Genomic DNA, 27,347 nt, shown 5'->3' on the forward strand with positions numbered 1-27,347 from the left:
TGTATGATTTTTAACAAATTAATTAGCATTTTATTGCATGACATAAGTATTTGATAAAATACTTATGTCATCAGAAAAGCAGAACTTAATATTTGGGACAGAAACCTTTGTTTGCAATTACAGAGATCATACGTTTCCTGTAGTTCTTGACCAGGTTTGCACACACTGCAGTAGGGATTTTGGCCCATTTTCTTCTCCAGATCCTTCAGGTTTCGGGGTTGTCGCTGGGCAATACGGACTTTCAGCTCCCTCCAAAGATTTTCTATTGGGTTCAGGTCTGGAGACTGGCTAGGCCACTCCAGGACCTTGAGATGCTTCTTACGGAGCCACTCCTTAGTTGCCCTGGCTGTGTGTTTCGGGTCGTTGTCATGCTGGAAGACACAGCCACGACCCATCTTCAATGCTCTTACTGAGGGAAGGAGGTTGTTGGCCAAGATCTCGCGATACATGGCCCCATCCATCCTCCCCTCAATATGGTGCAGTCGTCCTGTCCCCTTTGCAGAAAAGCATCCCCATGCTTCACGGTTGGGATGGTGTTCTTGGGAATGTACTCATTCTTTGTACTCATCCTTCTTCTTCCTCCAAACACGGCGAGTGGAGTTTAGACCAAAAAGCTCAATTTTTGTCTCATCAGACCACATGACCTTCTCCCATTCCTCCTCTGGATCATCCAGATGGTCATTGACAAATTTCAGACGGGCCTGGACAAGCGCTGGCTTGAGCAGGGAGACCTTGCGTGCGCTGCAGGATTTTTATCCATCACGGCGTAGTGTGTTACTAATGGTTTCCTTTGAAACTGTGGTCCCAGCTCTTCCTCATGATCATTGATGCCCCATGAGGTGAGATCTTGCATGGAGCCCCAGACCGAGGGTGATTGACCGTCATCTTGAACTTCTTCCATTTTCTAATAATTGCGCCAACAGTTGCCTTCTCACCAAGCTGCTTGCCTATTGTCCTGTAGCCCATCCCAGCCTTGTGCAGGTCTTCTGTTTTATCCCTGATGTCCTTACACAGCTGTATGGTCTTTGCCATTGTGGAGAGGTTGGAGTCTGTTTGATTGAGTGTGTGGACAGGTGTCTTTTATAGAGGTAACGAGTTCAAACAGGTGCAGTTAATACAGGTAATGAGTGGAGAACAGGAGGGCTTCTTAAAGAAACATTAACAGGTCTGTGAGAGCCAGAATTCCTACTGGTTGATAGGTGATCAAATAGTGATGTCATGCATTAAAATGCCAACGAATTACTTAAAAATCATACAATGTGATTTTCTGGTCTCTCACAGTTGAAGTGTACCTATGATAGAAATTACAGACCTCTACATGCTTTGTAAGTAGGAAAACCTGCAAAAGCGGCAGTGTGTCAAATACTTGTTCTCCACACTGTATACTCAATTAGTATTTGGTAGCATTGCCTTTAAATTGTTTAACTTGGATCAAACGTTTCGGGTAGCCTGCCACAAGCTTCCCACAATAAGTTGGGTGAATTTTGCCCATTCCTCCTGACAGAGCTGGTGTAACTGAGTCAGGTTTGTAGGCCTCCTTGCTCGCACATGCTTTTTCAGTTCTGCCTACACATTTTCTAAAGGATTGAGGTCCAGGCTTTGTGATGACCACTCCAATACGTTGACTTTGTTGTCCTTAATCCATTTTGCCACAACTTTGGAAGTATGCTTGGGGTCATTGTCCATTTGGAAGACCCATTTGCGACCAAGCTTTAACTTCCTGACTGATGTCTTGAGATGTTGCTTCAATATTTCCACATAAATTTGTTTCCTCATGATGCCATCTATTTTGTGAAGTGCACCAGTGCATCCTGCAGCAAAGCAACCCCACAACATGATGCTGCCACCCCCGTGCTTCACGGTTGTGATGGTGTTCTTCGGCTTGCAAGCCTCTCCCTTTTTCCTCCAAACATAACAATGGTCATTATGGCCAAACAGTTCTATTTTTGTTTCATCAGACCAGAGGACATATCCCCAAAAAGTACGATCTTTGTCCCCATATGCAGTTGCAAACCGTAGTCTGGCTTTTTTTATGGCGGTTTTGGAGCATTGGCTTCTTCCTTGCTGAGCGGCCTATCAGGTTACGATGATATAGGACTCGTTTTACTGTGGATATAGATACTTTTGTACCTGTTTCCTCCAGCATCTTCACAAGGTCCTTTGCTGTTGTTCTGGGATTGATTTGCACTTTTCGCACCAAAGTACGTTCATCTCTAGGAGACAGAATTGCGTCTCCTTCCTGAGCAGTATGACGGCTGTGTGGTCCCATGGTGTTTATACTTGCGTACTATTGTTTGTACAGATGAACGTGGTACCTTCAGGCATTTGGAAATTGCTCCCAAGGATGAACCAGACTTGTGGAGGTCTACAATTTTATCCTGAGGTTTTGGCTGATTTCTTTTGATTTTCCCATGATGTCAAGCAAAGGCCTTGAAATACATCCACAGGTACACCTCCAATTGACTCAAATGATGTCAATTAGCCTATCAGAAGCTTCTTAAGCCATGACATATGACATATAACATATTCTGGAATTGTCCAAGCTGTTTAAAGGCACAGTCAACTTAGTGTATGTAAACTTCTGACCCACTGGAATTGTGATACAGTGAATTATAAGTGAAATAATATGTCTGTAAACAATTGTTGTAAAAATTACTCTTGTCATGCACAAAGTAGATGTGCTAATCGACTTGCCAAAAATATAGTTTGTTAACAAAAAAATTGTGGAGTGGTTGAAAAACAAGTTTTAATAACTCCAGCCTAAGTGTATGTAAACTTCTGACTTCATCTGTATGTCATGCCTTTGTAACAAACCATTGTACTTGGTCGTGATGTAATCCACCTTTTTCTGACTCTGTATCAACAATATAATATTCTCAAAAAATACTAAATACTTATCTTTTTGTATTTCTTAGAGGTGCTAATGCATTTGTGGTTTCCAATCGCCAAATTCCAATCATATTTAAATCCTTGTAGTTCTCTAGCCATACCGTTTGAATCCATAGGTGTAGGTGTGATTCTGGTCGCTAACTAAGGCAGTACGACCTTAAGAGCACAGGCAATGACATTCTCTGGCTCACTACCCCTCATGGGGCACATTTCCTTAAATATGGAATTCGCAGTAGGTGGAAACAGCGCCACGTCCGCCCCGCCACACCACCCTTGTTAATGTTTTTGTTGCCGAGCCATTGGAGACGTCGCGCAACATGTTAAAAGAAATTACAGGACATATTGTGCTCATGTCCAAGGGAAAAAAACGGTTTATTATTTGCAGTAACTTCTTCGTTGTTATAATATTGCATTTAAAGGACATGGCTATTTCACCATTAACGATTTCAGGTGTAAAGCTGACGCCCATACTCTTTTATTGATGCGCGATTCATCTCACCGTGAAGTTCACACGTGATAATTATTTAAGACACTCTTAAGAGGTAAGGATTCAGACGTTTTCAAAAGATGGGCAGGGATTCCGCTGTCCTGACTTTATTGGAAGCTTGTCCCACCAACGGTGGGGTGCCAGCACAGAGAAGGGTTTTGACTGGGCTGAGTGGGAGCTGCCCTCCCGTAGGGATGGGAGGGACAAGACACCAGAGGTGGCGGATTGGAGTGCTCGGGTTGGGATGTAGGGTTTGAGGATAGCCTGAAGGTAAAGTCCAGTTCCCCTTGCTGCTCCGTAGGCAAGCACCAGGTTCCTGAAGATGATGTGAGCTTCGACTGTGTGGAGGAGCGGGGTGAAATGGATGAGCTTAGGAAGGTTGAACACCAGCCAGGCTGCAGCATTCTGGATAAGTTGCAGGGGTTTGATGGCACAAGCCCTATGCTCTCCTTTAACTGGATGTACAGTATATCCCTCCGGTTCCTTCAATACTTTCACCCCTTTACTTCCACTTCATATGACCTTGTGCTGATGTGCACAATGCATTTTCCAAGACTCCATGTAGCATCCCTGGCTTGAGGTGACCTTGTTTTATTACAGGCTGATTTCTCCACGCCAAATGGCTTGCCATACATCTGTGCCTTCCTGCATAGCTTGTGATGAGTCTTTGCTATTTTCACTGCTGACTCCGTAGGGTGAGGAGGTCACAATGATAGAGCTCCCAGGCTATTGCGGGAAAAAAAGCAAAGTCTTGACTCGTGAACTGTGACCCATTATCCGCAACTACACCACTATCAGTTATGCCATATCTGCTAAACTTCTGCTTACAACAGTCGATGATGCAAGCCGCTGTTGTGTCAATCACGTTCTCTGAATAGTAGTGCACTATAATCAGAAAAGGAACGTTCTTTACTGTGAACAGATCCATCCCCACTTTAGACCAAGGACGTGCTGGTATGTAATGTGGCTGCAGCGTTTCCTTTTGCTGCTTAGGTAGATTAGCATTACATGTGCTGCACACAGCCACAAAATGTTTCATGTTGGGTCAAAATACTGAGTCTCTGGATTTCCTGAGACTGGCTTTGACCCCTGAGTGCCCTGCTTGGATACGAGAGAGAATCATCGGATGTAAAGTTTCTGGCAATACCACCCCGTCCCCTTTGTAGATGACCACTTCCTGCATTGTGAGTTTGTCTCTGTATGTCCAGTAGTCCCTAAACAGGATGGTTGTACTCTTTCGTGTGGGCAGCCAGCCTCTTAGGATAAAAGGATAAAAGACAGAAGTCTTGTCCTCTGCTGAATGAGCTTTGATAGCATCCCGTCTCTGCAGAGATATTTTGATCAGCAGCACGGTTCACATCTTCAAACTCAGCCTAGAGCACATAGTCTCATTTGTCCGATATTGTGGGTGACTAGTTGTTGATAATGCTGCCTTGGACAAGAAATCTGCAATGTGGAGCTCTATTCCTTTCTTGTATACTACCTGTAGTTGATAACGCTGAAGCTGCAGCGAGTAGCAGCAGTGTAAAAACACTGGTTCAATGTAAATAGTTTGGGTGGAAATTGGATTAATAGCTCAGCAGTCTAATGGCTTGGGGTAGAAGCTGTTCAGCTGTCTTATGGCTTGGGGGCTGTTAAGGAGACTTTTGGTCCTTGGCGCTCCGGTACCACTTGCCGTGTGGTAGCAGAGAGAGCACAGTTGGTTAGGATTAAGAGCCCATAAAACGTCAGCCATCCCCTCCGGCGCAATCCTTTGTAGTCGCTTCGGGGCAGACATAATAGTTTTTTTTAAAGATACAGTGAGGGAAAAAAGTATTTGGTCCCGTGCTGATTTTGTACATTTTCCCACTGACAAAGATATGATCAGTCTATAATTTTAATGGTAGGTTTATTTGAACAGTGAGAGACTGAATTACAGCAAAAAAATCCAGAAAAAAACGAATATGACAAAAATGTTATACATTTATTTGCATTTTAATGAGGGAAATAAGTATTTGACCCCCTCACAATCAGAAACATTTCTGGCTCCCAGGTGTATTTTATACAGGTAACGAGCTGAGATTAGGAGCACACTCTTAAATGGAGTGCTCCTAATCTCATTTTGTTACCTGTATAAAAGACACCTGTCCACAGAAGCAATCCATCAATCAGATTCCAAACTCTCCACCATGGCCAAGACCAAAGAGCTCTCCAAGGATGTCAGGGACAAGATTTTAGACGTACACAAGGCTGGAAAGAGCTATAAGACCATCGCCAAGCAACTTGGTGAGAAGGTGACAACAGTTGGTGCGATTATTCGCAAATGGAAGAAACATAAAAGAACTGTCAATCTCCCTCTGCCTGGGGCTCCATGCAAGACCTCACCTCGTGGAGTTGCAATGATCATGAGATCATTGAAAACAATTGGTAACACATTTAGCCGTGAAGGACTGAAATCATGCAGCGCCCGCAAGGTCCCCCTGCTCAAGAAAGCACATATACATGCCCGTCTGAAGTTTGCCAATGATCATCTGAATGATTCAGAGGACAACTGGGTGAAAGTGTTGTGGTCAGATGAGATCAAAATGGAGCTCTTTGGCATCAACTCAACTCTCCGTGTTTGGAGGAGGAGGAATGCTGCCTATGACCCCAAGAACACCATCCCCACCGTCAAACATGGAGGTGGAAACATTATGCTTTGGTGGTGTTTGTCTGCTAAGGGGACAGGACAACTTCACCGCATCAAAGGGACGATGGATGGGGCCATGTACCGTCAAATCTTGGGTGAGAACCTCCTTCCCTCAGCCAGGGCATTGAAAATGGGCCGTGGATGGGTATTACAGCATGACAATGACCCAAAACACACAGCCAAGGCAACAAAGGAGTGGCTCAAGAAGAAGCACATTAAAGGTCCTGGAGTGGCCTAGCATTCCTTTACGGTATGGGCAGGAATAAGCTACGGACAACGAACACAAATGCATTTTATTGATGGCAATTTGAATGCACAGAAATACCATGACAAGATCCTCAGGCCCATTGTCGTGCAATTAATCCGCCCCCATCACCTCATGTTTCAGCATTGTAATGAACAGCCCAATGTCAGAAGGATCTGTGCAAAATTCCTGGAAGCTGAAAATGTCCCATTTCTTCCATGACCTGAATACTCACCAGACATTGTCACCCATTGAGCATGTTTGGGATGCTCTGGATTGACGTGTACGACAGGGCATTCCAGTTACGGCCAATATCCAGCAACTTCGCACAGCCATTGAAGACGAGTGGGACAACATTCTACAGGCCACAATCAACAGCCTGATCAACTCTATGCGAAGTAGATGTGTCGCATTGCATGAGGCAAATGGTGGTCACACCAGGTACAGATCGGTTTTCTGATCCACGCCCCCACTTTTTAAGGCATCTGTGACCAACAGATGCATATCTGGTTTACCAGTGTCGTGGAAATTTCCTGTAGTACCAAATCATGCGAGCAAACAACACACAAGTCAGAGTATATTATAAAGTGCCATCTTTAATTATATATGAGCTTCACCATAGCCCTGTTTGACTCTCAGATCAATTCAGTGTCTATAAATTAATTCTCTGAGAGTGCTTACAAAACAGTTCTTACTATCATTTATAGCCAAGACACACCCATCAAAACTCACATGACTAGTAACAGATCTTAGGAACATTACACAAAGCATTCAAAACATTTTACCAGAAAAGGGAGTATCCTATAGCCAGACAGCATTAGCTATAAATTATCGTTCAGTTTGCCCTCTTAGACGAGGTTCTACTTCTCGTTCTTGGTACCACTTAGGACCAAAACATTACCTCATCCAATGGCATATATCAATTGTCAATTCTAGATACTCCCATCCAAAATCCAACCCCTCCTGGACAAGTTTACGGAGAGGAGTGACTGGCACACAGACATTGGGGAGCCAACTAACTGGTTCCCCATTAATCAAACCATCCCTTCACATGGTTTAGGAATAGTTACAGACACATTCACAGATAAGACAAACCTGACCTCTCCCCTCTCTGGGCCCCAAGTAACTTTCCCACATAAGCATACTTATGAACATTGATAAAACATCTTATTTATCAATGTTACCTAAAGAATTCTGATTCTGCCACAACACCAGTTATCCATGAAATCCATAGATTAGTGCCTCATTTATTTATTTCAATTGGTTGATTTCGTTATTTGAACTGTAACTCAGTAAAATCTTTGAAATTGTTGCATATTCCTATATATTTGTGTTCAGTCTACAATGTCACTTAGCAGACACTTTTATCCAATGTGGCTCACACTATACAGACTGAATACTGTACTTTTTGTATATGTCTCTGATCTTTATCGGGGTTTAACCCATAACCTTGGCTTAGCTTGCTCTACACAGTTACCAAATGAGCCACACAGGATGATACATTGACATTTACCTGGCAATAACCGCTTGCAGAGGTAGGAGGGGTATCTGAGCAGAGGTGGCCTGGGTCGTACAGCAGCTGCGAGACCAAAAGGAAAATGCAGAGAAGGTGATTGTGTACTGCAAGTAAGTAAAGCACATAGAAAACTATCTCATCACAAAGGATGTTAGCATTTGCCAGGGTTAAGCCACAGTCTGTTAGTCTGGCTGACACCAAACTCATTCTTCCTGACTTCAGAGTCTGGAAAGGCTCCTTGATGTTGTAGGCATGATGCTCGATTATGAAGGGGGTTGTGATTTTTTATTGATTGGTTCTCCTCTGTCCAGTAGCGTAGCTTAATCATGACGGACCCAGGTTCCCCAAAAAATGACGGGCCCCTATCCCCACCCATATTTCCCTTAAAATGAAAATAATTTTGTTGGTAAGGCTGTGTGTTAATATTACGAAGCATTGTAACAGCAGAGCAGAACCTAATCTAAGGGCACATTTGAAGCTGTTACCAGAGAAGCCACAATATAGCCAATATATTAAACACCATGAACGGCAGTCCGAAATTAACCCGTATAAATTGATCAGCACCACGGAAAGCACAAAGCGGTCAAAAAACACTCTATTTTCTCTGCAAATAATAGGCAATAGCCTACAGTGGAGCAAAAAAGTATTTAGTCAGCCACCAATTGTGCAAGTTCTCCCACTTAAAAAGATGAGAGAGGCCTGTGATTTTCATCATAGGTACACTTCAACTATGACAGACAAAATGAGAAAAAAAATCCAGAAAATCACATTGTAGGATTTTTAATGAATTTATTTGCAAATACGACCGACGTTTACTTACACCGGTCATATTCAATGGGTGTTGTACACTTTAGCTTAATACATGTAGCTAGCTAGCTAGGTAACAATGAACCAAGCTAGGTAAACAACGTGTAAGATTGCACACATCACGTAACGTTAGCTGACGAGCCAGCCAGCTAACGTTAGCTAGTTAAACAACAATGAACATAGTGCCAAATAATGTTGTTACTACGCTGCATGAATCTGCTGGGAGCTAACCAACCAGATTCAATGTTAGCTAGCTAACTTTAGGCTCTATCTAGCAAAGCAAACGGGCCTGGATTACGAATAATAACGTCATACACATAACGTTAGCTAGGGAACCAGCCAGCTAATGTTAGCTAGCTAACAGTATACTTTAGCATAAGACATGTAGCTAGCTAGCTATGTAACAATTAACCTAGCTAGGTAAACAACGTGTAAGATCACACACGTCACGTAACGTTAGCTAATGAGCCAGCCAGCTAACATTAGCTAGTTAAACAACAATGAATAATAACGTTATACATTTATCGTTAAACAGTACAGTTTAGTTTGAAATTAAACTTTCTGTCAAAATTTGAAATGTGTAATATCTGAAATGTAGCTAGTGTCTCCCTGTCATGGATGCTATGCCATGGCTGCCATGCCACGGTTGCCCTTAGTTTGAAGATGTAATCCGGAGACAGGTGTTTTTGCCAGCTTTTAAGCTACCACACTCTAATTCCACTGATTTCAAAACTCAATCCTTCAGAAAGTGGAGAGCAACACTTATGCAGCTCCACTACACGATACCTTTTTAAAAAAGCTGCATTCGACTGGATTACCAACACAGACTGATCAGCCCAAATAGACAGAAGCCCTCTATATGGCAGACCACGCTCATTACGTCTGCCAATTATGGCTAGTGAGAAGGTTGCTGACTTTTTCTGTGGCTTAACCAGCAAGGCTAATTTAACAATTGTATTTACAAATGACATACAACGTTTGTTATTAAGGCACATGAAAGTTCACATGTTCCAGAAAAACGCATTTTGATTTAAAAAAATGTCAAATGTTCAAATTGCTCTCCTGTGCAGTCGTGACTTGCGTCATATGCCTAGTTTCCTGAAACGGGTCACCTTGGTAGGAAGAAAGTGTGGCAGACCAGGGGATTTGGTCAAGACATTTACACAGACACTGACAAAATTTCAAAGGTGTTCATTTAGATAATAAACAAAGAGAAAAGAATAGGCCTCCTCCAGGATAATGTCTCCTGGGCAGTATCCTTTGGGGAACAAAACCAAGCTACCTCCGTTATCTCTGGTTCTGAGCACAACTATACAGGATTATGAACTGGGTGGTTTAAACTCTAAATGCTGATTGGGTGACAACTGTGGTATATCAGACCATATACAACGGGTATGACAAAACACTTATTTTTACTACTCTAATTCCGTTGGTGAACAGTTTATAATAGCAATAAGGCACCTCAGGGGTTTGTGATATATGGCCAATATGCCACGGCAAAGTGCTGTATCCAGGCCCTCCGTGTTGCGTCGTGTTAAGAACAGCCCTTAGCCGTGGTATATTGGCCAATACCACACCCCCTCGGGCCTTATCGCTTAAGTAACCTCTCTTCCACAGTCCCCACTCCCATTCTGGCAGCTTTAATGGGACTCGTCCAGCTCGTGAGCAATCAGCCCCATGATTACTCACCAAGCATAATCAGCCTCAATTAGTCCTGGCCGGAGACCCAGTCGAGACATGGCATTTCCAGCAGAGGGAGCCATCGCTGTGTGATGTAGACTCCCATCTGTTACCAGGCCTCAACGCGTCTCTCGCTGGTGGCTAACCTGGGGTACCCCACAAAAGTTTGAGAGGAATCAGACTACAAACTTACATGAAAATGTATCAAATGCAATACAAATACCTTTGTATGTATACACTACAGCATACACTACACTATTTACAGACATTTACAGACATTTTTAATGACAGGACATGTCGACCGGGAATGTAAGGCTCCCTGTAAACATTGTGACCGAGTAGGAGACAACTACCGAAATGACTGAGTAGAGAAAGGGTGAGAGAAAGTTTAAAGAAGGATATCAGCAAGGGACAGGTTTATTAACAAGTCAAGAGTCATAAGAAGCGGTAACTCGTTTACGTGTGGGACCTAAATAGTCTATTGTATATAGGAAGTAGTCTGAGACTATGACAAGTAGCGATAGATATATTAATCAGTCGAGAGTCGCAAAAACAATAATTCGCTCACTTGTGAGACCTGATAATTTATAAAAATTCACAATAGTAATTATTCCTAAATCCTGAGATATAGAGAGTAATGAGGATTAACTCCGGAGAAATGCTTGGACCTTTAAATCAGGACCATTTTCTGGGAATTGTCTCGGTAGGACGTGCCTGATTTGAAAACTACAGACAATTATAAATAGGGTTATTTGCGAGGAGCTTTCGTCATTTCAATAGCTTTGTTGGTTCAGTGGTAAAACTCTCGCTTGTCACACAGGAGACCCAGGGTTGCTTCCCAGTTTATGATGAGTTTATGATTGTAATTAAACTATTGGTATGTTTTGCCTGGAAAGATACGGTCGTTAATGTTTGTTTAATTAAGGGATAAATTGAACTTTTAAAGAGATTGTTTAGGTTAAATTGAGAGACTAATTCATTCAAAATAATAGAGATGCAATAATTTCGATGCAAGACGGTGTTGGTTGCCTAAATGATCTGCTGGAATAATGTATTGAGAATGGAGTCGTATTTACATTACTGTATCATAGAAGAGACAGTTACCTAAATTAAAGAAATTCTAAATAATAGCGGAGAAATTATGGCGTTAGAGTGGTGCCCACCGAAATGCTTTTCATTCTTATGGATTGACTAATAACATTTTGCGAAGTACATGGTACTTTTACATTTTCGACATTTCATAAGGGTGAAGCCGAAAGAGAAGAGAAAGTTGGAAAGTTTGGTTTTACTCTTACGATAGAATTAAAGCAGAACTCTGAGTAGGTGTTATGTTTTCGCGTGCGGGAAAGAATAGGTAAGTTGGTTTATATTTGGCTGAGAGGAATACAGGACTGAATAGTTAAAACCTTTACGATTCGTGATAGTTTTTGATTATTGTTTTTTGGTTTGATTGTTTAGGTAACACTAGTGAATTTAAACAGGAAGTGAATGCATTTTAACATTATAATCTGTTTCCATTACGTGGAACAATGTCAGGTCAGTAAAGTGGATTGCAGGTTGAGTTAATTTTATTTTACAGGGACAGTGCACATTAATCACAGTTGTGTGTGTCTAATGGCAGGGTATTCCTATCAAGCATTTTGAGAGACTGTTTGCAGACAGACTGAATGGGTTTTAATGTTGCAAAGCAAGCTTGGACCAAACTAGTCAAGTAGTAGGGGGATTTCATAGATGTAAAGTACAGTATTGTTTCCAAGGGTAGCGCATGTTCAATTAAGTACATATAACCATTGAGGGAGTTTAAAACTAATGATTGGAGGGAGTACAATGGAATTATCAGTATTATTAGGTTTTGTTCGTAGTCAACGTTTGGGTTTCTGAATCGTCGAGGTAGTATAATGAATGCTGACAAAGTGTTTTTCTTTCTGGGAAAAGGAGTGCTTCATTTTCTCTTTGGAAATGTTTATTGGGGGGCTGTAGATAGAGATATAGGCATGTTTCTACCTAATTGAAAAGGCCTGGAAATGTTTTTATTTGTTTAGAACCTGGGGGTTGCCTTTGGGTTTGAGGAGATTTCCATGTTTCCTAGAGACACAATATCTTAAAAGGGTACATACACATATGGAATATTAGAAGTTTTATTTTCTGAGTTTTAATTAAACACGTGAATTATTTTGATAAAGGGAGTGTTCTGGGATACTGGGATACAACATGTAGAAAATGTTTGATGGTTTTTCTTTAATTTGTCTAGTATAGTAAGAAATACTTATTTGAAAGGGTAGTATGACTTTTGACCTCTATCATGGCTTTCCTTTGTGGTCTGATAAGCCTCATTGGAGGGCCATTTGGATAATGAATTTAAGGTCATTTGTAATACTGATTTTAAGGTCATTTTGTGTAATTGTTAATTATGATGGAGTTTATAGTTCTTTGACATATTTGTAATTTGAACCAAAGAGAAGAAAGAAATGGTATAGCCTTGGACTAATGGTAGACTTATGTTAAGTATTCAGGACATATTCTAAGCCAACAGGACAGGAATGTATGACATCTGTGGTGATCCAGGATCATTGAGAGGACAAGATAAACTTAATGAACTATGTAATAATCTTTGAGATCAATACTATAGACATGTTGATTTTTCTCAAATCTGAGGACAAACAGGGAGACAGAGAGACTGTAAGTCAATACCTAGAAAGATTAAAGGTTGTGTTTAACTCTAAATAGTGGGTTAAAAGAATCCCCTGCAGTGGAGGGACCCAATGCCCCTTATAGTCAACAATTAATAATTGCTTTCCTCAGTGGAATGCGTCCCGAGATAAGCCGTACCATTAAACAGAACTTAGTAGGGTGAGGGCGAGCCGAGCTAGGTGAGGTGAAGAGATATGCAGTTCACTATGAGCACCAAGACTCAGAAGAGGAAGGGGAATTGAGGCAGGACTAATTATGGCGAGCGGGGGAATAGACTCTAGTGAGGACAAGGTTCAGGATTCTGTTGTAAACACTGATTGTGAAGTTTTCAAATTGGTTACTATTGATCTGGCATTACAAAAGGAACAGAAGTCCTATTTGACATCGACAAGAAATGGGGAAAAGATTTTGTTTGTTCAGATTCCGGACATCAGCGGAGAGACTGTATGCTCCATTGGTTATGAAACATGAGACGTTGGGAGGTCAGGCATGCACTCCAGTCCGGAACTCCAGGTTACGTCTAGATAAATCTGTTGAATGTGGCTGTCACCCCCACAGAAAGCCAGAGGGCATAAAGATTACCCCCACCTTTGAGGACTTGGTAGAGGGGGAGTGTAATTAGAGAAAGAGATGCACAGTGCAATTCTCCAAGGTTTTGACAAAGAATGCAGCCCCACTAGAGATTTCGGTCAGTTGATTTTGAATCTATGAGAGGCTTTTGCCAGAAAAGTTAGCTATTTGTAAGTGTGAGGCTCATAATAAAGGAATGGATAGTAACAGAACTACTTAAGTCATTGTTTAGATATGTAGCAATATTGATACATGGGCAGAGCCACGTATCAACCGGAGGGATGGTAGGGATAATTAGACAACACTTTGTAGCATACGGAATAACTAAAAAACATTTTTTATTGTTCACTTTGTTATATGTGCACAGAACAATCACAAGCAGGTTAGAGGAAGGATGGTAGAGCAGGTTAGGAAAGACGTTGTGGCCTAGGTGATAACGACCTACTTACATTTTTATTATAATAGATAAATATAGCAAATGGGTAGAAGCGTTCCCAACTTACTTGGCGGACACGATTATGGTAGTAAACATATTAGGTAGAGATATTATCCCTAGAGTTGGTTTACTAGGATCTCTGTCTTTAAATAATGGATGACATTTTAGCTAGTCAGGTAGAACAAATAGAATGCCAGAGTTAGGGACCAGAACAGGTAGACATAGAAGTTGAAGATATACTAGCAGAACACATGAGAAGACTGTTTGGTAACCAAACCCGTATGTCCAAGATTTTGTGTCCAACAGGTGAATTACAGGAGAAGGGGATTCACTCAATCCAACAAGGAGACTAAAGTGTGGATCCAGTCCCTGAGGAGAATAGACTGGAAGCAGCCCCATTGGGAAGGCCCATACAAGGTTCTGCCTTCTGCCACCGCCTTTGCCATTAGAATAGCTGATAGAGTCACTTGGGTCTACGTTACCCACTGCAAGAAGGTATGTACACATATGAGCATGGCTGATCACACACAGAGTTAGGAGAAGAACCGAGTACCAACAGGGTCTGGGGGTTACCTCAACAAAGATTTCCTATCCCGAGAAAGTGAAACTTTTTGGACCTGAATGCCAAAACATTCAGGAGATAAAGGTGCATATTTTGCCTACCGCATCATGAGACATGATGTCGTCATCACTGGAAAAGATCAAACGGTTGTGGCTAATATAATTTAAAAGCTTACAAACAGGGTTGTCAAACTATCTTATAATTTATTGTAAAAAATGTTTTATTGTTGTAAATATGTACATATTTTAACCTTAAACGTCAATTATACCAAAATGGGGGGGGGGGCAGGTGGTCTGGTGGTAGAAGCTATTGGCTAGGGTGATTTTCAGAATGTTTTTTAAATTTTATATCTGTGTTTTTGCACGTACATTGATTGTTTGATTAATTTTATGCTACACAAAGATAAATATCATACATTTTTCTAAATTAATTAAATCTGTCAGTAGTTGGACGTATTGCACCTGTTACTAAGATAGTTGTTCCATTGTCATAAATAATCACATTTTCACATCTAATCACACCGTTCATAGATGGTTCTAGGAAGAACTCTCCAAAGATAAAAGGGTTCTCGGTGGAACCCTTCATAGAGGGTTCTAGGAAGAACCTTTAGATTATAAAATGGTTATTGGTAGTGCCCTTCTATAAAAACGGTTCTACCCAGCACCAAAAAGGGTTCCCCTATGGGGAAGTGTGTACTCTCATGTCTGAGTGATGGAAGAGGGGAGAACAGGCCATGGCTCGGGTGGCTGAGGTCCTTGATGATCTTCTTGGCCTTCCTGTGTTGTGTGTGCTGCCACTATGGTAAATTTGGCCGAGCGTACCACCCTCTGTAGTGCCTTGCGGTCAGAGGCGGTGGAATTGCCGTAGCAGGCTGTGATGCAGCCCAACAGTATGATTTTGATGGTGCTGCTGTAAAACACTGTGAGGGTCCTCGAGGACAGGCCAAATTTCTTCAGCCTCCTGAGGGTAAACAGTCGCTGTCGTGCCTTCTTCACCATGGTGTCCGTGTGGTTTGACTATTCCAGTTCTTCAGAGATGTTGTACGCCGTGTTTGACCGTCTCCACTGCGGTCATGGATGGGGGCTTGCCCAACCTGGTTCCTCCTGAAGTCCACAATCAGCTCCTTTGTTTTTCTGACATTAAGGGAGAGGTTGTTCACCTGGCACCACACCGTCAGAGTACCTACCTCCTCCCTGTAGGCAGTTCCATCGTTGTTGGTAATCAGGCCTACTACTGTCGTGTCGTCAGCGAACTTGGAGATGGAGTTGGAACTGTGCGAGGCCACACCTTCGGGGGTACACAGGGAGTACAGGACGGGACTGAGGACGGAACCTTGTGGGTCCCCCGCGTCGAGGATCAGTGTGGAGGAGGTAATGTTGCCCACCTTCACCAGCTGGGGGCGGCCTGTCAGGAAGTTATGAGGGCATTTTGAAGTTAAACCTTACTAATGCTTGTGTACTAAAATATCCTTCTTTAAGCCTCCCTTGGGCTTGAGATTGATAAAGAAACTAACTCGTATAAGATTGTGTGTGTGCACATTAATAGAGGTCTGTTCTAACTGTTCTCTGTGTGTAGAATGACCCCATGATGTCTGGCCACTCAGCCAAGACTGACAGAAACTAACTGGTTTCTCTTAGCTTAACTGGCGACAGAAAAGTGTTATATTCTGCACACCAGTGATAGAGCTGTTATGTTTGGAGCCTGTTTCTGGGTGAAAGATTCATGTTTTGTGTATGTGTGTGTTTGACCAGTACGATCATACATCATCTGGGCCGACAGTCAAAGGCGCTTGCTTGCCCAAATTGGGAGAACCGTTGAGCTACTGTTAGAGGAAGTATGTCTGTAGTGACTTCCTGTCGTTCTGGCCCCTATTGTCCTCACTCAGTTGAGACCGACTGAGGCAATCTTTTCACCCAGTTGTCTCCCCTCACACACACACACATGCATAGGGTCACGTGTTTTGCAGATGCTTGTATGGGGTAGCTCGACTATATAAATGCTCATGCACTCTTTGAACGAGAGGCTCTGACTCCATTTCACATGTGTGGGTGGGGCGACCAGCCTCCTTATTATAATACGTTTTTAATAAAAGTAATACCTTGATTGATTGTTGACTTTGCCTCTCCTCGTTATTAGTTAAAGGTAGGATTTCCACCAGAAAGTCCAGGCCCAGTTGCATATGGAGTTCAGTCCCAGTACTGTGAGCTTTATGGGGAGCTTAGAGGGCACTATGGTATTGAAGGCCGAGCTGTAGTCGATGAACAGCATCCTCACATATGCATTCCTCCCGTCCAGGTGGGTGAGGGCAGTGTGCAGAGCAATGGTGATTGCATCATCGGTGGATCTGTCGGGTGGTAGGCGAATTGGAGAAGGTTGAACGTGTCAGGGAGAGAGAAGGTGATATAGTCTTTGACTAGCCTCTCGAAGCAGTTATTATAACGACGGATGTGAGTGCTACGAGTTGGTAGTCATTCAGTTCAGTTCCTTTTCTTGAGCACTGAGATGATGGTGGACATCTTGAAACATATTGGGATAATGGCCTGAGCTAGAGAGAGATTGAAAATCTCCAAAAACACAACAGCTAGCTGGTCTGCACATTGCTCATCTGGGCCGGAAGCCTTGCGAGAGTTAACACGGTTGAATGACTTACATATGCCACTCCATGGAGACCGTAAACAAATAGCTCCTGTTGTCCACAGGAGCTCTCCTCGGCAACTCAGAGTTGTTTTGCTCGAAGTGTGAGAAAAAGGTGTTTAGCTCATCCTGTAGGGCGGAGTTGGTGTCCACGACGTGACTGGATTTATTTTTGTAATCCGTGATCGTTAGAAGCCCCTGCCACATACGCCTAATATCCTACCCGCTGAATTGATCCTCCACTTTGTCTCTCCACTTTTGTCTCGCCATCTGGTTTGATCTGCGTAGGTCATATTTGTACTGTTTAACCATACAATTGTCCCCAGACACCTTACCGTGATTATAAGCAGCATCTCTCGCCTTCAGTTTCCCGGAAAGGCTGAATGTTTTGGCATTCAGGTCCAAAAAGTCCCTTTCTGACCACTTCCATGGGCAAATATGTATGGAAAGTTTGGTTTAAATCCACAGGTAAGCACCAAATGGTGACACTGAAAAACCCTTAGAAATGCCATTGGAATGGCAGAAACACTATGAAGTGCAACAAAAACAGCAGGTGTAACAATTTGATAATGTCCTTGTTTTGTTGCCAATGGATTTCAAATGATCAAACAAGTTGGACAATATAAAATAAGAGTTTTTCTGAAGGACAGAACGATGCTGAAATGCAACACGGCACACTATTGTCTATTTCGGAACACATGCCACTCAAAAACGAACAGAAATATATTATAGCAATTAGACACATACATATAAACCGCTAATTCAGAACATAGATTACACCTGAACTCTTTATTCAGAAAAAGTTGTTGTGGTCACTTTTTATAGCTACTGTTTACAGGCCTCCTGGGCCATATACAGCGTTCCTCACTCAGTTCCCTGAATTCCTATCGGACCTTGTAGTCATAGCAGATAATATTCAAATTTTGGGTGATTTTAATGTTCACATGGAAAAGTCCACACACCCATTCCAAAAGGCTTTCGGAGCCATCGTCGACTCGGTGGGTTTTGTCACTGTAACAGTCATCCACTGGACTGAGTTTTGTCCCATGGAATAAATGTTGTGGATCTTAATGTTTGTCCTCATAATCCTGGACTATCGTAACACCATTTTATTATGATTGCAATCACAACAAATAATCTGCTCAGACCCCAACCAAGGAGCATCAAAAGTCGTGCTATACATTCACAGACAACACAAAGATTCCTTGATGCCCTTCTAGACTCCCTCTGCCTACCCAAGGACGTCAGAAGACAAAAATCAGTTAACCACCTAACTGAGGAACTCAATTTAACCTTGCGCAATACCCTAGATGCAGTTGCACCCCTAAAAAATAAAAACATTTGTCCTAAGAAACTAGCTCCCTGGTATACAGAAAATACCCGACCTCTGAAGCAAGCTTCCAGAAAATTGGAACGGAAATGGAAATTTTTCCTACTTAATTGGGGAAAATAAGAACAATCCGAAATGTATTTTTGATACTGTTGCAAAGCTAACTAAAAAGCAACATTCCCCAAGTGAGGATGGCTTTCACTTCAGCAGTAATAAATTCATGAACTTCTTTGAGGAAAAGATCATGGTCATTAGAAAGCAAATTACGGACTCCTCTTTAAATCTGCATATTCCTCCAAAGCTCAGTTGTCCTGAGTCTGCACAACTCTGCCAGGACCTAGGATCAAGAGAGACACTCAAGTGTTTTAGTACTATATCTCTTGACACAATGATGAAAATAATCATGGCCTCTAAACCTTCAAGCTGCATACTGGACCCTATTCCAACTAAACTACTGAAAGAGCTGCTTCCTGTGCTTGGCCCTCCTATGTTGAACATAATAAACGGCTCTCTATCCACCGGATGTGTACCAAACTCACTAAAAGTGGCAGTAATAAAGCCTCTCTTGAAAAAGCCAAACCTTGACCCAGAAAATATAAAAAACTATCGGCCTATATGAATCTTCCATTCCTCTCAAAATTTTTTGAAAAAGCTGTTGCACAGCAACTCACTGAAGGCAAACAATGTATACGAAACTCTTCAGTCTGGTTTTAGACCCCATCACAGCACTGAGACTGCACTTGTGAAGGTGGTAAATAACCTTTTGATGGAGTCAGACCGAGGCTCTGCATCTGTCCTCGTGCTCTTAGACCTTAGTGCTGCTTTTGATACCATCGATCACCACATTCTTTTGGAGAGATCGGAAACCCAAATTGGTCTACACGGACAAGTTCTGGCCTGGTTTAGATCTTATCTGTCGGAAAGATATCAGTTTGTCTCTGTGAATGGTTTGTCCTCTGACAAATCAACTGTAAATTTCCTCAAGATTCCGTTTTAGGACCACTATTGTTTTCACTATATATTTTACCTCTTGGGGATGTCATTTGAAAACATAATGTTAACTTTCACTGCTATGCGGATGACACACAGCTGTACATTTCAATGAACAAAATTGCCCTCGCTAGAAGCCTGTGTTTCAGACATAAGGAAGTGGATGGCTGGAAACGTTCTACTTTTAAACTCGGACCAAACAGAGATGCTTGTTCTAGGTCCCAAGAAACAAAGAGATCTTCTGTTGGATCTGACAATTAATCTTGATGGTTGTACAGTCGTGTCAAGGACAGCTTTTTTCCATCTACGTAACATTGCAAAAATCTGAAACTTTCTATCCAAAAATGATGCAGAAAAATGTATCCATGCTTTTGTTACTTCTAGGTTAGACTACTGCAATGCTCTACTTTCCGGCTACCTGGATAAAGCACTAAATAAACTTCAGTTAGTGCTAAATACGGCTGCTAGAATCCTGACTAGAACCAAAAAAATGTATCATATTACTCCAGTGCTAGCCTCCCTACACTGGCTTCCTGTTAAGGCAAAGACTGATTTCAAGGTTTTACTGCTAACCTACAAAGCATTACATGGGCTTGCTCCTACCTATCTTTCCGATTTGGTCCTGCCGTATATACCTACAGGTACGCTACGGTCACAAGACGCAGGCCTTCTAATTGTCCCTAGAATTTCTAAGCAAACAGCTGGAGGCAGGGCTTTTTCCTATAGAGCTCTATTTTTATGGAATGGTCTGCCTACCCATGTGAGAGACGCAGACTCGGTCTCAACCTTTAAGTCTTTAATGAAGACTCATCTCTTCAGTGGGTCATATGATTGAGTGTAGTCTGGCCCAGGAGTGTGAAGGTGAACGGAAAGGCTCTGGAGCAACGAACCGCCCTTGCTGTCTTTGCCTGGCCGGTTCCCCTCTCTCCACTGGGATTCTCTGCCTCTAATCCTATTACAGGGGCTGAGTCACTGGCTTACTGGTGCTCTTTCATGCCGTCCCTAGGATGGGTGCATCACTTGAGTGGGTTGAGTCACTGACGTGATCTTCCTGTCTGGGTTGGCACCCCCCTTGGGTTGTGCCGTGGCGGAGATCTTTGTGGGCTATAATCGGCCTTGTCTCAGAATGGTAAATTGGTGGTTGAAGATATCCCTCTAGTGGTGTGGGGGCTGTGCTTGGCAAAGTGGGTTGGGTTATATCCTTCCTGTTTGGCCCTGTCCGGGGGTATCATCGGATGGGGTCACAGTGTCTCCTGACCCCTCCTGTCTCAGCCTCCAGTATTTATGCTGCAGTAGTTTATGTATCGGGTGGCTTGGATCAGTTTGTTATATCTGGAGTACTTCTCCTGTCTTATCCGGTGTCCTGTGTGAATTTACGTGTGCTTTCTCTAATTCCCTCTTTCTCTCTCTCTGAGGACCTGAGCCCTAGGACCATGCCTCAGGACTACCTGTCATGATGACTCCTTGCTGTCCCCAGTCCACCTGGCCGTGCTGCTGCTCCAGTTTCAACTATTCTGCCTGCTATGGAACCCTGACCTGTTCACCGGAAGTGCTACCTGTCCCAGACCTGCTGTTTTCAACTCTCTAGAGACAGCAGGAGCGGGAGAGATACTCTGAATGATCGGCTATGAAAAGCCAACTGACATTTACTCCTGAGGTGCTGACTTGCTGCACCCTCGACAACTACTGTGATTATTATTATTGACCACGCTGGTCATTTATGAATTTTTGAACATCTTGTTCTGTTATAATCTCCACCCGGCACAGCCCTCATAGCAGGGGCAGCAGGGTAGCCTAGTGGTTAGAGCATTGGACTAGTAACCGGAAGATTGCAAGTTCAAAACCCCAAGCTGATAAGGTATAAATCTGTCGTTCTGCCCCTGAACAGACAGTTAACCCGTCATTGAAAATAAGAATTTGTTCTTAACTGACTTGCCTAGTTAAATAATGGTAAAAAATTAAATAAACAGCCTGGTTTCTTCCTAGGATTTGGCCTTTCTAGGGAGTTTTTCCTAGCCACAATGCTTCTACACATGCATTGCTTGCTGTTTGTGGTTTTAGGCTGGGTTTCTGTACAGCACTTTGAGATATCAGCTGTTCCACCACCACATGCTGTATTTACTTCAATGTTCCACATGAATTTCACTCAATTAATGAAAACGATTCAATAAAAGAGATGGTATGGTAGAGTTGTTTATATCAGGCTCATTAATCTCCACTCACATTCTAGCCGAGTCACGGGGGAGTTTATTGGGTGGCTCTTCAATCTCTGCCTCTGCCTGGCTCCCAGAAGCAGCAGCCCGGTAACTGCATTATGAGATGAAATCAAGTAGGAAGTAAGTTGCTATGTTTGGTCTCTTAATGTTATGTGATTAAAATCAGAAAGGTTTACTATCTACAATGTAGATTTTAACCCAGACATTCTATGTAGGCATATCAGCAACATAATCACATGTAGTTGCATTGTTTCATCAAGTCTATCTCCCACTTCCTTGTTGATGTCAATGGAATATGAAAATATAACGTAACCTACTTTTCTGTAAACAAAGTTTTACAATGGACATTTACCTAATATTTGTGAAATTTCCCTATAAAAAATTTCTTACCATGGATGGATCCATTTTAAACACAAAAAGTGCCAGCAGCACAGGAACATATGAAAGAAGAGTTTTACAGATTCTGAATTTACTTTCGTTTTCAGCAGTGAGTCATCCCTTGTTCTATGCAGACTGTATGTTAGCGTGCTATGTACGGCGTGCTGCCCTCTTGTGTTCAAACAACACTGTACAAAAATATAAATGCAACATGTAAAGTGTTGGTCCCATGTTTCATGCTGAAATAAAATATCCCAGAAATGTTCCACATGCACAAAAATCCGAATTTCTCTCAAATGTTGTCCACCTGACAGGTGTGGCATATCAAGAAGATGATTAAACAGCGTGATCATTATACAGGTGCACCTTCTGCTGGGGACAATAAAAAGACCAGTCTAAAATGTGCAGTTTTGTCACAGAGTGTGCAATTGGCATGCTGACTGCAGGAATGTCCACCAGAGCTGTTGCCAAAGAAATGAATGTTAATTTAGAGAATTTAGCAGTACGTTCAACTGGCCTCACAACCGCAGACCACGTGTATGATGTCGTGTGGCCGAGCAGGTTTGCTGATGTCAACGTTGTGAACAGAGTTTCCCCTGTGGAGGAGGTGGGGTTATGGTATGGGCAGGCATAAACTACTGAAAACAAACACAATTGCATTGTATCGATGTCCATTTGAATGCACAGAGATACCGTGAGGAGATCCTGAGGCCCATTGTCGTGCCATTCACCTCATATTTCAGCATGATAATGCACAGACCCATTTCACAAGGATCTGTACACAATTCCTGGAAGCTGAACATGTCCTACTTCTTCCATGACCTGCCTACTCAATGTCACCCATTGAGCATGTTGGGAATCCTCTGGGTTGATGTATACTACAGCGTGTTCCAGTTCCCGCTAATATCCAGCAACTTCACACAGCCATTGAAGAGTAGTGGGACAGTGTTGCGCTGCATGAGGCAAATGGTGGTAACACCAGATACAGATTGGTTTTCTGATCCACGCCACAACTTTAAAAAAAAAAGATATCTGTGACTAACAGATGCATATCACCATATTCTTATTAGCAGACTCAACAGCCTTGGTTTCTCAAATGACTGCCTCGCCTGGTTCATCAACTACTTCTCAGACAGAGTTCAGTGTGTCAAATCGGAGGGCCTGTTGTCCAGACCTCTGGCAGTCTCTATGGGGGTGCCACAAGGTTCAATTCTCGGGCAAGCTGAACAGTTACTCTTGCAAGCTCGGTACAGAGTGTATGAACAAGGCGACAAGGCCAGTAAACTCCTTGCACATCAGATCCGTAAATCTGAGGCCTTATGTTTAATCACACAAATAAGGACCCCATCTGGTCTGCTTTGCCCATTCTTGTTTCGACTATTTGCAGAGTGCCTTAATACCTCAAAGCTACTGCCTAGTCTTTATCAGGCTTCAATTTCATTACTATTAAAGAAAAACAAAGACCCCCTGGAATGTGGATCCTATCGCCCAATCTCGCTTTTAAACTGTGATTACAAAATCCTAGCCTAGCTTTTAGCCATCCGTATGGAAGGCTCGCTGCACCAAGTAATACACTCTGACCAGACTGGCTTTGTGAGAAATAGGCATTTGTTTTTCAATATTAGGCACCTTATGAATATACTGTATTCCCCAGCGTCAGAGGACCCGGAGGTGGTGGTCTCACTTGATGCGGAAAAAGCTTTTGACCTCGTTGAGGGGGATTACCTAACAGCTGCCCTTTATAGATTGGCTTTGGCCCCAAATTCATTGCGTGGATAAAGATTCTTTATTTTTCCCCCATGGCTTCGGTACGGACTAACAACTTGTCCTCTGACTATTTTCCCTTGTACCGCGGATCCAGACGGGGTTGTCCACTCTCCCCCTTGTTGTTTGCTTTGGCAATCGAGCCTCTCGCCATTGCACTACGCTCTAATGATGCCATTCAAGGAATAATCAGGACGACCTCCTTTTGTCTATCTCTAACCTTGATACCTCATTGCCACGTGCCTTATCTGTTCTTAAAAAGTTTGGATCAATCTCAGGGTACAAGCTGAATCTAGGCAAGAGTGAGATTTTTCCTGTAAATAAGGCTGCTTTAAAGTGCTCTTTTACAAGTTCTCAGTTTAGGATTGTCCGGGATCAATTCACCAACTCGGGAGTTAAAGTGACAAGGAAATATTCTAATTTGCTTCAGGAAAACTTTGGAACAATCTTTTACTTTTTGGAATTCGCTACCTCTTTCTCTTATCGGAAGGATTAATGTCATTAAAATGAGTGTGTTGCCTAAATTTGTATATTTATTTCAATGTTTACCCATTTTTATTCCAAAGTCTTTTTTTATTTCACTGGATCAAACATTCATGCATTTTATTTGGGATGGCAAGGTACCACGGATTGGTAGAAAACATTTACAGAAGCCTAAGTCATTGGGGTGTTTAGCTCTACCAAATTTTCAGACATACTATTGAGCTGCAAATTTCAGAGCCCTTCTGTACTGTCTGCAGACTGATCCTACTGGCCCTACCTAGACCACTCTGAATCCAGATGGAGTCTGAATCGTATAAACCTACTGCACTTTCTTCTGTGTTGTGCTCATCTCTCCCAGTGTCCCTAGGCAAAAGGTGTGTCAACCCAATTGTAAAGCAATCTCTTAAAATTTGGAATCAATTCCGTTTAGCCTTTAGCCTCCGAGGCTTATCTCTATCAGGCCCAATTAATCATAACATTTTATTTCCTCCATCTTTGAATGATTGGGCTTTTGCCATCTGGCACTCACTAGGCATCTCCTCACTAGTCCAATTATTCTTTGATGATACATTTTCCTCTTTTGCTCAGCTACAGGAAAAGTTCAACCTCCCCCAATCCCACTTTTTCCGCTATCTCCAGACTAGGAACTTTGTCAGAGCTAACACACCTGAATTTCCCCATAGGCCTGCGAATACAGCTATAGAGAGCATATTGGAGCTGAACAAGCTTCCTAGGGGCGCAATTTCAGATGTATATGCAATCATTCATGACTTACAGAACCCTTCTTTGGTGCCTTTAAAGAATCGATGGGAAAAGGATTTGGGGGAGGAACTTGGGAAAGACGCCTGGGAATCTGTGCTGCACAGGGTGCATTCGTCCGCTTTTAGCACTAGACACAGCCTCATTCAATTCAAGGTGGTTCGCCGTATCCACTGGTCGGGGGCCAAACTTGGAAAAATATTTTTTCTTCTGTTGAAGGAGAGGTGGACCAAAACGCAGCATGGTTATTGTGATACATCTTTAATGAAGATGATAAATGAACAATACACAAAACAAGAAATGTGAAAAAACGAAAAACAGCCCTATCTGGTGTAACAAACACAAAGACAGGAACAATAAACAAATAACGACCGTGAAGCTACAAATGAGACCTGTGCTGACACAAGCCACTAACATAGACAAGCCACTAACATAGACAAGCCACTAACATAGACAATCACTAACATAGACAATCACTAACATAGACAATCACTAACATAGACAATCACTAACATAGACAATCACTAACATAGACAATCACTAACATAGACAATCACTAACATAGACAATCACTAACATAGACAATCACCCACAAACAAACAGTGCAACCCAGGCTACCTAAGTATGATTCTCAATCAGAGACAACTAACGACACCTGCCTCCGATTGAGAACCGTACTAGGCCGAAACATACAAATCTCCAAATCATAGAAAAACAAACATAGACTGCCCACCCAACTCACGCCCTGACCATACTAAATAAATACAAAACAACAGAAATAAAGGTCAGAACGTGACAATGTTCTCTGATTTTGATCCTACCTGTGTCAGATGTAAAATGGAACCAGCCACACTGTTGCATATGTTTGGGGCTGTCATAAACTGTCAGGTTTCTGGGAATTCATATTTAAATGTTTCTCTGATATATATGACAATGTTATAGATCCGTCTCCCCTTAGAGCCCTTTTTGGAGTACTGCTCTGTCAAGAATCCAGTCGGACACTGTTGCTTATACAACTCTTTTAGCTTGACGGCTAATACTACGGAACTGGAAGATGGCAGCTCCCCCATCTTATAAATATTGGGTGAAAGATGTGTTGTGCTCTCTGAAACTAGAAATGTTTTAATTAAATTCACATAGGAACCCCAAACTGTTTAATGAAGCTTGGGCTCCATTCCGTTCTTACTTTAAACAGAGACTAAAATGTGAGCTTGTTATCCCGGTTTTTACATTTTTTATTTTAAAATTATTATTATTATTTTTATTTTATTTTTTTAAAGCATTGTACATTTTTGGTCCAGTGGATGGTCGGTCTGTGGCCATGACTGTCTGTGAGTGGTTGCATTTCTCCACCCCTATCCCTTGACTGTTTACAGGAACAATGGTGAGGTGTTTGCTCTGTCCCTGGACTATAGATTGCCCTTTAACCTTTGTAGCCTTCTGCCTGGTGTGTTTAACTTGTCAAAGTATGGTATCTTTTAAAGCTATTTTTAAAAATGTATTATTTGTATTTTTTCTAGTTGAGTATATTATTTATATTGCTTTGTGTTGTCTTGTGTGTGTATGTGTGTAAAACTTAATAAACATTTTCAAAAAAGAAAAAGAAGGCCTGCTTGCTGAAGTGTTTTCGGGAGCGTTTGACAGTGATGAGGGGTGGTCGTTTGACCGCAGACCCATTACGGACGCATGCAATGAGGCAGTGATTGCTGAGATCCTGGTTGAAGACAGCAGAAGTGCATTTAGAGGGCAGGTTGGTTAAGATGATATCTATGAGGGTGCCTGTGTTTACGGATTTGGGGTTGTACCTGGTAGGTTCACTGATAATTTGTGTGAGATTGAGGGCATCTATCTTAGATTGTAGGACGGCCGGGGTGTTAAGCATGTCCCAGTTTAGGACACCGAACAGTACAAGCTCTGTTGATAGATGGGGGCAATCAATTCACATATGGTGTCCAGAGCACAGCTGGCGGCAGAATGTGGTCTATCGCAAGCGGCAACGGTGAGAGACTTGTTTATGGAAAGGTGGATTTTTAAAAGTAGAAGCTCAAATTGTTTGGGCACAGACCTGGATAGTATGCAGTAGATTGCAACTCCGCCCACTTTGGCAGTTCTATCTTGTTGGAAAATGTTATAGTTAGGGATGGAAATTTCAGGGTTTTTGGTGGCTTTCCTGAGCCAGATTTCAGACACGGCTAGGACATCCGGGTTGGCAGAGTGTGCTAAAGCAGTGAATAAAACAAACT

General features: G+C 42.3%; 1 long non-coding RNA gene across 2 annotated transcripts; it reads right to left on the reverse strand.

Moving 5' to 3' along the window:
- Positions 1-6,759: 6,759 nt before the first annotated feature.
- LOC109890232 (uncharacterized) lies at positions 6,760-22,243 on the reverse strand. 2 transcript variants are annotated; one of them, XR_004210547.1, is made up of 4 exons: positions 22,111-22,243; positions 21,728-21,811; positions 10,301-10,437; positions 6,760-7,867 (listed from the first exon to the last, which is right to left on the reverse strand). It is a non-coding gene; the product is annotated as an uncharacterized LOC109890232 (long non-coding RNA). The 2 variants fall into 2 exon arrangements; XR_002255385.2 differs by lacking the exons at positions 6,760-7,867; positions 10,301-10,437 and having other exon boundaries at positions 21,685-21,811.
- Between the last annotated feature and the right edge of the window lie 5,104 nt (positions 22,244-27,347).

This window comes from Oncorhynchus kisutch, linkage group LG1 (genome assembly GCF_002021735.2).
Source record: "Oncorhynchus kisutch isolate 150728-3 linkage group LG1, Okis_V2, whole genome shotgun sequence".
NCBI classification, from domain to species: domain Eukaryota; kingdom Metazoa; phylum Chordata; class Actinopteri; order Salmoniformes; family Salmonidae; genus Oncorhynchus; species Oncorhynchus kisutch.